We start from the raw sequence: 15462 nt of genomic DNA on the forward strand, positions 1-15462 counted from the left end.
CTTTGTGCCTTGATGCTAACCTGTCTTGAAGCTCTCATGCTTGCAAGCATACCTCGCTGTCGGAACCACGCTGCGCTGATCCCTGTATCCCGCTACCGGATCATCCGCTCTTGCCGAACCTCTCCTCTGCTACATTGCTATTAGTGATAAGTACCCCACAGGGGAAACCTCTATAACTTTCATACTAAAGCTTACACTATCTAGCTCTGCATACTAAGGACTATTACTACATCTGCATTATCTAAGATTGCTAGCTCTTGAGCCTACTACCACCTGTTCTTGCACTGGGTTGATCTCTCTTGTATGTCCACCTGCTACTCTGTCATCTGCTACCATACATGATTGCTAAACCTATCTGCATCCCATCTGCTACTATCTTACTTTCAAGAACATTTCCTTTCAAGTGTCTGTCATCTGCCATCTCTACCCAACCTGTCTCTTCAGCCTATCATCACTGTGTTACTATATACATAAGTCACTCTAGGAAACATCTTATTGAGTGTGTGTATTTACTTGCTGAATTGAGATCATCCACACATGATGAGTCATTGAGAGTTGGGATTGGTGTCTCAGCGTTTCTCTACATGACTACTGAAGTGGAATATTTCTGCAGCTGAAAATCCACATCATACATAAAACGCAGGAGCGTTACAGTATCTCACACGTACAGAAGCACACTAGGCCCCAATTACTATTGTTTGTACCCCTAAAAGGCTGGATGAGGAGTAGGGGGAGTATGGAACAGGCAGCACCCTCAAATCTTCAGAAGCATGAGATGAACCCCAAAAACTTGAAAAGGTGGATCTCACACGTACCAACACAGGCTATCCCCCAATTTAACTGATCCCCAAAGGTTTTTGATTAAATAGCGGAATAGAAAATATGATCAAAAAAAGTGTATGTATATCACACGTACACAACCACACTAGGCCCCAATTACTATTGTTTGTACCCCTAAAAGGCTGGATGAGGAGTAGGGGGAGTATGGAACAGGCAGCACCCTCAAATCTTCAGAAGTATGAGATGAACCCCAAAAACTTGAAAAGGTGGATCTCACACATACCAACACAGACTATCCCCCAATTTAACTGATCCCCAAAGGTTTTTGATTAACCACTCTACAACCGCTCACAGTAATACTACTGCGGCAGAGTGGCTCATTCCCGTCCAGCCACGTAGTGTTAACGTGACTGGACTCCTCCCCTTCTGGGCGGCGCTTGCGCGCCGCCGGAGGCTCGCTCCCGCTGTTTTCATTCACAGCGGGAGTCGGGCCAGGGGAGGAGCAGCGGCGATCGCCGCTGCTCTTACCCGATCGTCGGGGATCGAGTCTGGAGATCCGCCCGCTGTGTGTAAACACAGCGGGCGGATCTCCATAGTGACAGGGAGTGACAGATCGCACTGTTCAGCATAGCTGGACATCCGATCTGTCCATGAATCACATAGTCACCTCCCCCCCTACACGTCAGTAAGCACCAGGCATACATTAACCCCTCCCTCTCCAATAAAATTAACCCCTTCCCTGCCAGTGTAATTTTTACAGTAACAGTGCATATATATAGCACTGATTACTGCAGTAATGTCACTGGTACCCCCAAAAGTGTCAAAAATGTCAGTCAGGGGTCCGGTCTGTCCGCCGCAATGTCGCAGTCCCGCAAAAAAAAATCGCAGATCGCCGCCATTACGCGTTAAAAAAAAAACACCAAAAATGACAGAAATCTTTCCCTTTGTTAGTAAACGCAATAACTTTTGCGCAAACCAATCAAAATACGCTTATTGCGATTTTTTTTACCAAACATATGTAGCATAAAACAAATTGGCCAAAAACTTTTAAAAAAATTGGTTTTTACATCTTTTTTGGGGGGAATTTCATATAAAAAAATGTGAAAAATATTGTTATTTTTTCAAAATAAACGCTCTTTTTTTGTTTATAGCGCAAAAAGTAAAAATCGCACAGGTGATCAAATACCACCAAAAGAAAGCTCTGTTTGTGGGAAAAAAAGGACGTAAATTTCGTTTGGGTACGGCGTCGCACGACCGCGCAATTGTCAGTTGAAGTCGCACAGCGCCGAATCGCAAAAAGTGGCCTGGACGGAAGACAGTAAAATCCTCCGGTTGTAAAGTGGTTAAATAGCGGAATAGAAAATATGATCAAAAAAAGTTTATGTATATCACATGTACACAACCACACTAGGCCCCAATTACTATTGTTTGTACCCCTGAAAGGCTGGATGAGGAGTAGGGGGAGTATGGAACAGGCAGCACCCTCAAATCTTCAGAAGTATGAGATGAACCCCAAAAACTTGGAAAGGTGGATCTCACACGTACCAACACAGACTATCCCCCAATTTAACTGATCCCCAAAGGTTTTTGATTAAATAGCGGAATAGAAAATATGATCAAAAAAAGTGTATGTATCTCACACGTACAGAAGCACTCTAGGCCCCAATTACTATTGTTTGTACCCCTAAAAGGCTGGAAGAGGAGTAGGGGGAGTATGGAACAGGCAGCACCATCAAATCTTCAGAAGTATGAGATGAACCCCAAAAACTTGGAAAGGTGGATCTCACACGTACCAACACAGACTATCCCCCAATTTAACTGATCCCCAAAGGTTTTTGATTAAATAGCGGAATAGAAAATATGATCAAAAAAAGTGTATGTATATCACACGTACACAACCACACTAGGCCCCAATTACTATTTTTTGTATCCCTGAAAGGCTGGATGAGGAGTAGGGGGAGTATGGAACAGGCAGCACCCTCAAATCTTCAGAAGTATGAGATGAACCCCAAAAACTTGGAAAGGTGGATCTCACACGTACCAACACAGACTATCCCCCAATTTAACTGATCCCCAAAGGTTTTTGATTAAATAGCGGAATAGAAAATATGGTCAAAAAAAGTGTATGTATCTCACACGTACAGAAGCACACTAGGCCCCAATTACTATTGTTTGTACCCCTAAAAGGCTGGATGAGGAGTAGGGGGAGTATGGAACAGGCAGCACCCTCAAATCTTCAGAAGTATGAGATGAACCCCAAAAACTTGGAAAGGTGGATCTCACACGTACCAACACAGACTATCCCCCAATTTAACTGATCCCCAAAGGTTTTTGATTAAATAGCAGAATAGAAAATATGATCAAAAAAAGTGTATGTATATCACATGTACACAACCACACTAGGCCCCAAGTACTATTGTTTGTACCCCTAAAAGGCTGGATGAGGAGTAGGAGGAGTATGGAACAGGCAGCACCCTCAAATCTTCAGAAGTATGAGATTTTGTTCACTGTACCCCACAAAGATTGTGTTCACTGTACCCCAAAAAGATTGTGTTCACTGCACCCCAAAAAGATTGTGTTCACTGCACCCCACAAAGATTGTGTTTACTGTACCCCACAAAGATTGTGTTCACTGCACCCCAAAAAGATTGTGTTCACTGCACCCCACAAAGATTGTGTTCACTGTACCCCACAAAGATTGTGTTCACTGCACCCCAAAAAGATTGTGTTCACTGCCCCCCACAAAGATTGTGTTCACTGCACCCCAAAAGGATTTTGTTCACTGCACCCCAAAAAGATTGTGTTCACTGCACCCCACAAAGATTGTGTTCACTGTACCCCAAAAAGGTTGTGTTCACTGTACCCCAAAAAGATTGTGTTCGCTGCACCCCAAAAAGATTGTGTTCACTGCACCCCAAAAAGATTGTGTTCACTGCAGCCCACACACAGCAAAATGGATGTGGATCACTGACACCTGCCTATCTCCTATCCCACACCACACAGCAATATCGATTGTAGTTTGTAGAACACACTTTCCCTAAAAATCAGCAGACTCTATCCCTAACAGGATTTATAAGATTGTAGATCGGGACTGCAGACCCCACCCCACACAGCAATATCGATTGTAGTTTGTAGAACACACTTTCCCTAAAAATCAGCAGACTCTATCCCTAACAGGATTTATAAGATCGTAGATTGGGACTGCAGACCCCACCCCACACAGCAATATCGATTGTAGTTTGTAGAACACACTTTCCCTAAAAATCAGCAGACTCTCTCCCTAACAGGATTGATAAGAGATCGTAGATCGGGTGACTGCAAACCCCAACCCACACAGCAATGTCAATTGTAGTTTGTAGAACACACTTTCCCTAAAAATCAGCAGACTCTCTCCCTAAAATGCCTACAACTCGCCCTGCCTAACACACTCCGACCTGTCCCTCAATTCTATCCGGACACAAATGTTTTTTTTTTCCTGTCTGTCCCTAATCAGCAGCCAGCACATTGATGTGTGCTCTCTCCCTGATCTAAGCAGCAGAATGTCGCCGTAGCGGCGCTGCCTCAAACTTATAAAGATTTGGTCAAATGCTTCAGACGGCCAATCACAGCTACTGATACATTATCGCTTCTCGGCCTTTTGGCTAAGATCAAGTGTAGTATCTGTTCTTATCAGTTGGTATGGAACCTGATGGTTAGTATCGGTGGGGGCCGAAATGAACCACGGCGCTCCGGAACTACCGGGGGACTGGGAAGTAAGCCACATCAGAGAAAGCCGGATGGGTCCATTGCCTCTGATTTGAATGGGTCTGCCCCTACCAGTTTGAAGGGAGCGAGAAAACTGGATCTGTGGCCAGTTAGTACTGCTCCTGGATGTGATTGGTAAGGAACGGCGGTGGCGGGGGGGAGCCTTTCCTCCTGGGTTGAATCTGGCCTTCTTGCAAAAGGCTTGTCCCCAGTTGAAGGTAGGTTCTCCCTAAGCTGTCCAAAGTTCTGATGCCTCCTGGTAGGTTAGGGCTACACTCGGTCTGGCCTTTGGGCCGGGGTAGAAAAAGCACGTAGTGTATGTGCCCCTGGGGTGGCAGCCCAGGGGTGCCTTAATTCTCACTGGTGAGGGGCAGCTCGCCTTGAGTTTTTCGGCACCATGGTCACTGCACCTACACACTTTTTAAGCACCTGCCTCTTGGGCAAGGCCTTTTGGCTTCGACCAGAGGAATTTTTATTCCGGCCGGAAGGCCTGCCTTTGTTTTTCACTTAGGCACTAATTCACCTCTCCACTTCCCCTTCCCCACCTTTTTGTTTGTGTGTGCTTTTTCTTTGTTGTGTTTTGTCACTTCACTATCACCTTTTTTCCTCTGCACGACGAATATGGTGAGCTAACGGGGTAACGGGGTTTGCCAGGTCTCGGCCAGGCAAACCATAGGAAGTACCTCAGTCCCTGTCAGGAGTCTTGCGCCCCGGGGGATCAAGGTATAGGTCCAACCTCTTCGGAGGCCAGACCATTTCGCACACCCTGTGCAGTTTTTGTGTGTTCACGTTTGCGTGTGTGCACTTTTTTATGCACCGGGTGCTAAGTCTTTTTTGAGTGTGATTCACACGCTTCGGGCTTAAAAAAGAAAATTTGTAGGCATGGCTGGGATGGCTTAGGCACACCAGTTAAACGCTTGTTGATTGGCTGTTGAAAGCCCGCCATGAAAAGCGCGCCAAAGCATGCAAAACCCGGAAATAAAACGACCGAACACGGATTTTTACCCGAATATACAGTAAAGTGTTCGTGTCCGTGTTCGGGTAACAAAAATCCAATTATTCGGTACGAACACGAATAATACAGTCCGTGTTTGCTCAACCCTAATCGTGAGTACTCAAGAATCTGCCCAGGGGTCTGCCTAAGAGAGGGGACCACTCCAGAGGGGTAAAGGGGATCCAGAAATCAGCTAACCCAGAGTGATACAGTAGAGGGGGTGCCAGGTTGTTAAGCCCTGAAGATTAAGGGGTAAAGGGGGTGCCAGGAAGGGCCCTAAAGTTGCAGTGCAGTCTACTATAAAGGCCTCAGGAAAGGAGTGCCTTAGGAAGCTAAAAGGGCTCTTTCACAGTCAAAGGCAAAGTAAAGTAAGCAGCCTAGCCATGACTAGCTCTAACAGCGTTAACCAGCGTCAGTCAGTGTTAACCAGCGTCAATCAGCATTTTCTATATCGTCCCAGCCTATTGTGCATAGTTCAGTTCAGTTGGAGTATCTCACTCATCCCTTCTCCTATCCAAGTTCCTAATAAAACATAAAAACCAAAGAAAATAGACTGATCCTTGACTGAGGGGAAAACACTTGGAAACATGTCAGAATGTCCTACTGTTGCTAATGGTAACCCAGGGGAACCCACACACAGCAGCTCCCATGGGAGTAGTACTACAACTGATAGAGTTAGAAAAGTGACAATAGAAGGAGTGTCTGCTGAAATATCAAAAACACCTTTATCTCCCAGCCCTCAGCTATCATAAATAGTGGGAATTGCCTCAGTGACATCTCTAGAGCAGCCTGCCTCAATCTTTTTATCATGGAAAAACCCTTGAAATAATTTTCCAGGTTTAGGGAACCCCTGCTAACAATCACTATATCTGCAGCTCACAGTGTATTATTGTTATGGTCACTGGAAAGAATTTGGCTTACATTTGTGGTTAATGGGAAAGATTCACACTTTACAGGTATCTAAAAAAGCACCGTTGTCAGTAATTGCTCATCTGAGAGACAGACATTGCTCATTGCTGAAGGAATCCATATCTGGAGAAACTGCAGGAGTTATTTCTGGGGGTCAGTGACTCAAAAGCAGACTAAAGCCCCGTACACACGTAGTGATTGTCGGCCGTAAATATTCGGCCGACGACCGATCGGCCGATTGTAGGCTTGTTAGTATGATGCTTCTCACAGCTCTCATTTTCGGCCAAACAGAATCTGTCGTGCAGGCATTAAAAATTTTGTTGGCCAACACCAGAACGGCCCATTGTTCGCCAGTCAGTACAGATTTCGGCCGACAGACAGCAGATTAGCAAGACTGGGCATGCTCAGAAAAGAAAAAAGACAAGGAAAGTTAACCATCACATGACATCACTTCTGCAGTCGGCTGTTGTTGGCCGACAAAATTCATGTGCAGTCTTTTGCAGTTTTCAAGAGACACGACAGCCCTGGACAAAAGACGGCCGATCGTTCGGCCGACGATCAGTACGTGTGTACGGGGCTTTAATTCAAGCAAATTGCACAGAAATCAAGACCAGGTGAACTTTAAGTGCTTTCCTTTTTAATGCAATTTATTTTGCTGTTAGGCATTGTCTATTTTGTAACCTTTTCTGTAAATATTTGTTCCTGAACCCTTTGTCTTTTTCTTTGTGCTGATTTTTAAATACTCTAAAGAAGGAATCAAAGAATCCTTGTCACCTTAAAGAGCACTACCATATTTTAAACTCTGTTACCTTCCTGTCTGCATGGCAGCAAGTGTCCTAGACTTTTTCTAAAGGTCAGAATGGTTACAGACGATACCATGAACTGTGCATGTTTCCATAAAAACATGGCGAGGCAGCTATTGTTGGTGTGTGTAAAGGGTTAACTGCAGGTTAACACACCAGTGACAATCACTCTCAGTCTGCTAGCCAGGTCTGCTGTTAGAAATGACGGAGCCCCAAGCAGCCTACCTGGCAGGGCCCCCCCCCTCCCCCCCTCCCCCCCTCCCCCCCCCAATTTATAAAGACAAAATTTTCACTAAAATCATTTTTACCGGACACAAACATAACAGAGAACTTGTATGAATTAGGCTCTTTTTAATTGTTTTTTACATTGAAATAAAAATCTATAACTTTCTTTTTTTAAATGTTAACATTTTTTACAATTATTTTATTTTACATTTTGTTTCAATTATTTATTACAATGTTTAATTATTATTATTTTTTTTAAATATTTTTTTTTTACAGGACAGGGAAGCGCCACGGAAGGGGGTGGGGGCGTCACAGTGAAAGGGGGCACATGGGAAAGGGTGGGGGGTGTCAGAAGCAGGCAGAGCAGGTTGGGGCATGGAGAAGCAATTACAGGAAATATGCACTGTGTCTCTCCCTGTAGCAGGTGAAAGCTGGCAGGAGGGGGAGAAACTGGCTTTCAGCTGCTGCAGAGAGTCACACATGGCTATCTTCTGTAATTGCCCCTCCTCCCGACCGCACCTATTCCCTGTGCTGTTGGGGCCCCCCCTGTGTGCCCGGGCCCCCTACAGGAGGACTGGTGGTCCCCCCCCCCCCCATCAGCGGCCCTGCTGCTAGCACTTAGATTGTTATCCCTAGAGCTGGAAAATCTCTGAGCAGAATGAGGCTGAGAGTGTAGTTTCACATACTATTGGAAGCATAGTATAGTAGTTCTGCAAAGTTAAACTGACTAACCCTGTAATCTTAGTGGAAGCAGCTCTTCGAGATATGCTGGAGCATATTTAATGTTATATAAATAGACACATAGCAGCAGCTCCCTCCACTATCTTTTTTCTATCCTATATTTTAATTTGCAATCATGTCTGGTCTAGCAGAGTAAAAGAGAATGAAAAGGAAAAGATGATCTGATGAATGTATGCCAAGCATGGCTGACTGAAACATGGAAAAACAAAGGAGAACATGATTTTTGATTTATATTTAGCAGATATCCAGACACTGGGGGACTTGAAGCACAAGGGGTTCTGTCTGTCTCATGTACAAGTGGTTCTAGTAGCGTCCAGACAGTGAAAGTGCACGTACAGAATCTGATGTACTGAAGAATGCAAGCTCTGGTTCAGTGTGTTAGAATGCCAGCACAGTACTGTCTGTACCCAACATCGATCCTCATTTGCAGGAAGCACTGCAACTGATACTTTTTTGTACCCCATGCTGTACCTTCATTTTTTGAGTGACATGTTGCAGCTAAGAGAGAAGCAGCAGAACAAGGGGCGGAAAAGGAGGCAGCAAAATGTCAGGCAGCGACTGAGAGCAGAGGTGTAACTAGAACCTTCAAGGCCCCGGTGTGGCAAACCATGAAGTGCCTCCCTGACACTCGGGTGGGGCCCTTCCCTCAGAGCCAGAGGCTCTTCCAACTGATCCTGGGACCCTTTACTCCCGTCGCAGGGCCCTTTCACATGTTGTGCAGCGGGCCCCTTTTCTGCCATCTTGGGCCCCTCCCCCATGCTGGCAAAATGCCATAGCCCAGTCACAAGTGGGACCTTTTTAATCCTGGTAGTTCCACCACTAATCACCACTAATAGAGTATTTTTATTTTTTTTTTTTTAATTTTACAATTGAATTTTTTTATTATTGTTTAAAATATTTTAGGAGCCCATTTGGGGGGCTTTGGTAAAATATCAAGGTCTAAACGAACCTCTGATGCTTCACTTTTGAGACAAAAACAGTTTACTATGCCTCAGTTATGAATAGACACAGGAGTGATCAGTACCGATCACTCACTGTGTCCATTTAGAAAAGGAAGGAGCCGGTAAACTGTATAATTACCGGCCCCTCCCAGCAGCAGCAGCCAGTGGGAGAAGTTAGGGAGGAAGCCGGCAGCGCAGCGGGGAGAATGGGGGGGGGGCAGGGGAGCACACAGGGCCCTGGGGGCAGCCGAAGACAAGTAATCGGGATAGGAGGGGCATATAAAGGAACCGATGCCCTCCATTTTCCTCCTGCAGCCTCTGAATGCCGGAGGGAGGGAGAGGAGGAGAAGTAGGCCTTCAGCAGCTGCAGGAGGAAAGTGGAGGGCATCGGTTCCTCTATATACCGCCCCCGCCTCCCTTCCTATCCAAATGTGGAACCAAATATGAAAGGGGAGTCACGCAGGCCTCCTAAAGCATGGGGCTGGGTCGCAATTGCGCCCCTGTAAATATGCCTCTGTGCAGAGCTATAGGTGTGACTCATTAGGGGGCATGTTGGATATCTGCACTGCTAGCTTCTACTGAAGCTGTGGTTAATTTGGAAAGAAACTGTAAGGCTTTGCACATCTTTTTTTTTTTTTGATGCATCTCAGATTTTTTAGTGGATTTAATCTGAAGATTCAGGTTGGGCAATTGAATCTGTAAAAATCCGAAAAAAAGTAAATAACTGAACTCTGTTTTATAGTGGGTCTGCCACTTTATTTATTTTGGACCATATCGGTTTTGAGCTATTGTGGTGCATTTGAATAACAGAGCTGCAGCAAATATTTATCAAGTTTGCCTAGTGTGACACTTCCCCAGATATCAATGAATATTTTGTATTGACACAGGGTAATTTTTTTCTGTGACATTTGTAATCTCATTTGTTCACTGATATTGACACTTGGGTGTATAACAAATATGCTTTAGTCATAGATCTATATCTCTATTTATCTATATCGCTGTACAAAAGTGTGACGTTCTATGCACAGGTGATATGTTTTATTCAGGCTCTTGGGATGCTTTCTCAACCAAAACAGGCTGCATCAAATGTTTGTTTCTATTGGAACCTCAAAAATGCTTTTAAGTGGTTGTATGCATGTTGGATAGCATTCACCACCTGAGGGGGCCGCTAAGAGTATGCCTAGGTCTCCCACAATGGTACAGAGGCTGCCAGTCACGCGCATAGTTTCTTGCACACTGACAATTCAGGCTCAGTCTAGGGCAGGGGTCTTGAATTAAAATTTATGGAGGACAAGGGGGCACTCGTTATGTCTGGAGGAAAAGAGATTTAAAGCGGAGTTCCGGCCTCAAATACCTTTTTTTAACTAAAAATACCCCTATAATACTAATCCATCGCCCTTTACAGAACCTCTATTCTCATACTTACAAGGTGTACAGTATTGCATTTTAGTCAAAATCTTACTTTTAAAAATGCTGTCTGGGTGCGGCCATCTTAGACGTGGGCATCTGAAGCCACAGTGTAATCTTCTGTGTCCTTCTTCCTGATTCCAGGGAGTGTTCTGGGAGTTCTTCTTGATTCCATCCTCCTGGGAGTGATGACAAACAGCTCCCAGGATGCAATGCAAAGGCGGAAGTGATGTCAGTGGCCGTGGCCACAGAGGGGGGAGAAGGAGGAAGTACAATCAAAAATGCCCTGAAAACAAGGTAAGGGACCCCCGAAAAAAATTGAAAATGCCCAATTGTTGATTAGCATAGCGAGGACTCCAGGAATCACTAAAGTTGCAAAATAGGCTGGAACTCCGCTTTAATCGCCAAATACAGAAAGGTTTCTTCACAGTAAGAACTGTGAAAATGTGGAATAGACTCTGTGACAGTACTCACTGTCACTGGAAATGAAAGAGAGACAATATGCTAATATCATCAGCTCAACCACCTGTCTTCCAGACATTGTTAAATATGCTGATGTACTCACCTGCTATCTACAATAGGTTCTGTATTTACACCTATTGTTTGTGTATTGTATTGCAGGAGCTTGAGGACGGCTGTCTGCTACTTAATTGGCTCACGTTGATTGAATCAGTGTCATCTATCAGTTGCTGAGTGGAAATATACTGTTTGTGTTGGTTGTTCTTTAGATATGTTAATTCTATTTCTGATTACAATTTCATCTGCATAGGATAATGTAGTCAGGCAACCCCTGACCTGTGTGTAGTAATTTTATCAGGAGGGGGATGTGCTCATGTGTGTATAAATTGAGTGTGAAACTGTTCAATAAAGGAGAAGGTTCCTTAACTAAAGTTGTTGGCTAGCTTTGTATGAGGGCGGCTGGGAAAAATCTGGGATATATGTTCATGACTCCAAGGAAGCCGTATACTGACGGAAGACCACAAGTACAGTGTGGGTCGGCAGTTCCGTTACATTGGTGGCAAGCAGTGGGATGCTTCCTGCAGTCTGGGACCTCCAAACCTTCACCGGGATCCAAGGTCCGGATAGCAGGAGAGGAGAGGTACAGATATCAGCGGTATTGGAAGAGGAATTCGGAAGGAGGTTGCGAGAGATGCGGATACAGCACAGGGGACCAGTGTCAGAGAAGGTCCTGCTAGGATTGCATGATGTAATCCGCTGGGATCTCTGGAAGGAAGCGCTAGCCCCTGAGCAGAGACACCAGGGAAAAATGAGAAGCTGTCAGGGGACCCTAACTTTGGAGCTATTTGGAGTGGCGGTTAGAAGAAATTATGGATTACAGAGAATAGATTCTGAACATCTCGAAAGTGTTCTGGGCACTGGAAGATATGGAGTTACTGGCCGTTCAGGAATGGGAGCTAGAGATCACTTACAGATGGCTGCTAGACTCGGCTCAACACCAGGGCTGGGCTCCCCTTGCCTGGGAATATCCAGAAGAACCAGCTGACAGTCCAGAAATCCTGACTGAAGAATTGACAATATGGCACAGTAATAGTGTGCTTTGCTCACCTGCACCTACGATCTTGGATGCGGAGGTCTTATGGTGGATGAAGCAAGTGCTGACTCACCTGAACGAACCTGTTTCTGCACAGGATGAGCTTGGATGGAGGAATGTGTCTGTCCAGCCACTGGATAAAGGTATGGGAGAAGAGGAAACCATCTTCATTCCCCAACCACGGATCACAGATGTAATTGACTTTTCATCGGAGGATGTTATGGATGATAAGTCACTTGCCAAAATGTTGGCACTGGGCCCAAGTGCCACCAGCCCATGCCCTGGACTTTCAGTAATTCCAGAGACTGGGGATTTCATAGATTTTTCTGCTGAGGAGGAACGTCCCAGTGAGCCTACAGCAGAAGAGGGGGCATCCAGGTCTATTGCTGCTGGCCTCTGCCTGCAACAATTGGTGACCCAGGAAGATGTGTGCAAGGCCACTGACATTACAGTTTACTTTCCTGCAGGACAGCTGGCAACAGGGTAGAGTGCTAGTAACCTCTGTCCAGCACCCCCAAAAACTACAGAGTTCCAGGAAGCTGGGGAAATCGGCCCCTCGCCCCAGCGACAAGCTGATGAAGTGAAGCTTCTACACCCAGCTGAAGCGCTGGCAACTCTCTGCCCCACACCTGTGGCATTTCCGGAGGCCCAGGGTGAGAAGGGAGAGGAGGTTGTTGTCCTCCCTTCTCAACAGTCAGTCAGAGTGGAGGAAACTGTCTTCCCTCCCCAGCCAGGATCTGTGCATCTGAGAGACAGTACCAGAGAAAGGTCGTCCCAACCGCCAGATGAGGGTAAGGAAGATGGAGCAGCTGACTCCCCTTCCCAGCAGCAGACGGTGCCCCAGAATGAGGACACCAACCCAGCAGAAGAGCTGGCAACAGAGCAGAGTGCGGCTGGCCTCTGCCCCCAACGTACAAAAGATGGAGTTCCTGTAGTAGTGGATGGGACTACAGTCTTCACTTGTATACCCCAGGGATGCTGGACAGTCGGCCCAGATATTTAGCAATAGTAGCCTTATGGTGATACAACCTATAGCGCTTGCTGGTATATATACAACCCTAGCAGAGATCTTGTGCAGAAATTATATATGGTATGTATGTGGCAAAAATTGTGACCAATGAAAACCGTAAGTGCAACCTTTAGGGCATGTGCAATGTAAACAATATATTGACTGTTTCACATCATAAAATACATCTAACTCATTAACGGGAAAGTGAATAATAAATAGTATAAAAAAAATATACAATCTAAATAAATTCCATACAATAGTGCACAAAGTGAATTAATAAGTATTTACAAGTCCATATATTGTGACTGTAGTGACAGAGTTCAAAATAGTGGATTTCTTGTGCAAAATATGCTCATCCAACACATATATGGTGCAAGTGCTCAATGTGGATGTTTTCCGGTCCACTCTGTGACAATAATGTGGCTCTGATTCCTCTCCACCGTGGTAAGGTAAGGGTGGGTCACTTACCAGATAGAGTGGGTCTTGTGTGCCTTATAGCACCAAGACCATTAGTGCTTAAATAGCCCCCAGGCTAAGGTGGATCCTCTTGTGGCTTTCCAGTAGTGGGATGGATGGGATGGTATGATTCCTCCTTTCCTCTCACCTCATCATATGTGGGGCCAAGATGTAGAAAAAATAGAAAGGTGCTCCGGATAGTGTAGTAGTGCAGCCCGAGGAGACTGGAAAATCGCTCTCTTAGCCCCCTAGGCCCCTCTTATGTCTAAGTCACCCTGTGTCTATTAGGGACACAGGGTGACCAAGAAGCCCAGTCGGGCCTGCCTAAAACAGACTTCCACAGGCTGATCGGCTATGTGAGCTCCATGCGCCTTGCTGGGACAAACTACTGTATGTGGAACTTTGTCAAGGAAGCTGCCATGATGGATTGACTCTTTGGGACTTGTTACCCAACTAATCCGGTCGGAGGTCTGGTACCTGGTAAGTCTACCTTTGGGGAGGAAGATACAGTATCTCACAAAAGAAAGTACACCCCTCACATTTTTGTAAATATTTTCTTCTATCTTTTCATGTGACACTGAAGAAATGACACTTTCCTACAATGTAAAGTAGTGGGTGTACAGCTTGTATAACAGTGTAAATTTGCTGTCCCCTCAAAAAAACTCACTACACAGCCATTAATGTCTAAACCACTGGCAACGAAAGTTAGTACACCCCTAAGTCAAAATGTCTAAATTGGGCCCAAAGTGTCAATATTTTGTGTGGCCACCATTTTTTTTTGCAGCACTGCCTTAACCCTCTTCGGCATGGAGTTCACTAGAGCTTCACAGGTTGCCACTGGAGTCCTCTTACTCTTCCACCTTCCATTTGAGGATGCCCCACAGATGCTCAATAGGGTTTAGGTCTGGAGACATGCTTGGCCAGTCTATCACCTTTACCCTCAGCTTCTTTAGCAAGGCAGTGGTCGTCTTGGAGGTGTGTTTGGGGTTGTTATGTTGGAATACTGCCCTGCTGCCCAGTCATCGAAGGGAGTAGATCATGATCTGCTTCAGTATGTCACAGTACATCACTCAATACAGTACTCAATGAACTGTAGCTCCCCAGTGCCAGCAGCACTCATGCAGCCCCAGACCATGACACTCCAACCACCATGCTTGACTGTAGGCAAGACACACTTGTCTTTGTACTCCTCACCTGAATGCCACCACACACGCTTGACACCATCTGAACCAAATATGTTTATCTTGGTCTCATCAGACCACAGGACATGGTTCTAGTAATCCATGTCCTTAGTCTGCTTGTCTTCAGCAAACTGTTTGCTGGCTTTCTTCTGCATCACCTTTTAAAAGTGTCTTCCATCTGGGACGACAGCCATGCAGATAAATTTGTTGCAGTGTGCGGCATATGGTCTGAGCACTGACAGGCTGACCCCCCCACCCCTTCAACCTCTGCAGCAATGCTGGCAGCACTCATATGTCTATTTCCCAAAGACAACCTCTGGATATGACGCTGAGCATGTTAACTCAGCTCCTTTGGTCGACCATGGCAAGGTCTGTTCTGAGTGGAACCTGTCCTGTTAACCACTTGCCGACCAGCGCAAGTACATTTACTGCGGCAGTCAGCTCCTCCTGGGCAAAGTGACGTAGTACTATTCCCACCCCGCTGCCGGCAAATCCGTCCTCCCACCCCGCTTGTTCCCCTGCATCCCCGCGCATGTCACCAGCGGGTCCGATGTTCGTCGGTCACCCGCGATCTCCCGGTGGAGAGGGAGAAAGGCAGGCGGCTGATGTAAACAAAGCCGCCTATCATTCTCCCTGGTGTAACAGCAGAGATCATACGATCCTGCTATGTAGAATCGTATGTCTCTGTGGTTACATGAAAAGCCACACCCCTTTACAGTT

The sequence above is a fragment of the Pelophylax lessonae genome (genome assembly GCF_965119305.1).
Source record: "Pelophylax lessonae genome assembly, chromosome: 1".
In the NCBI taxonomy this organism is placed as follows: domain Eukaryota; kingdom Metazoa; phylum Chordata; class Amphibia; order Anura; family Ranidae; genus Pelophylax; species Pelophylax lessonae.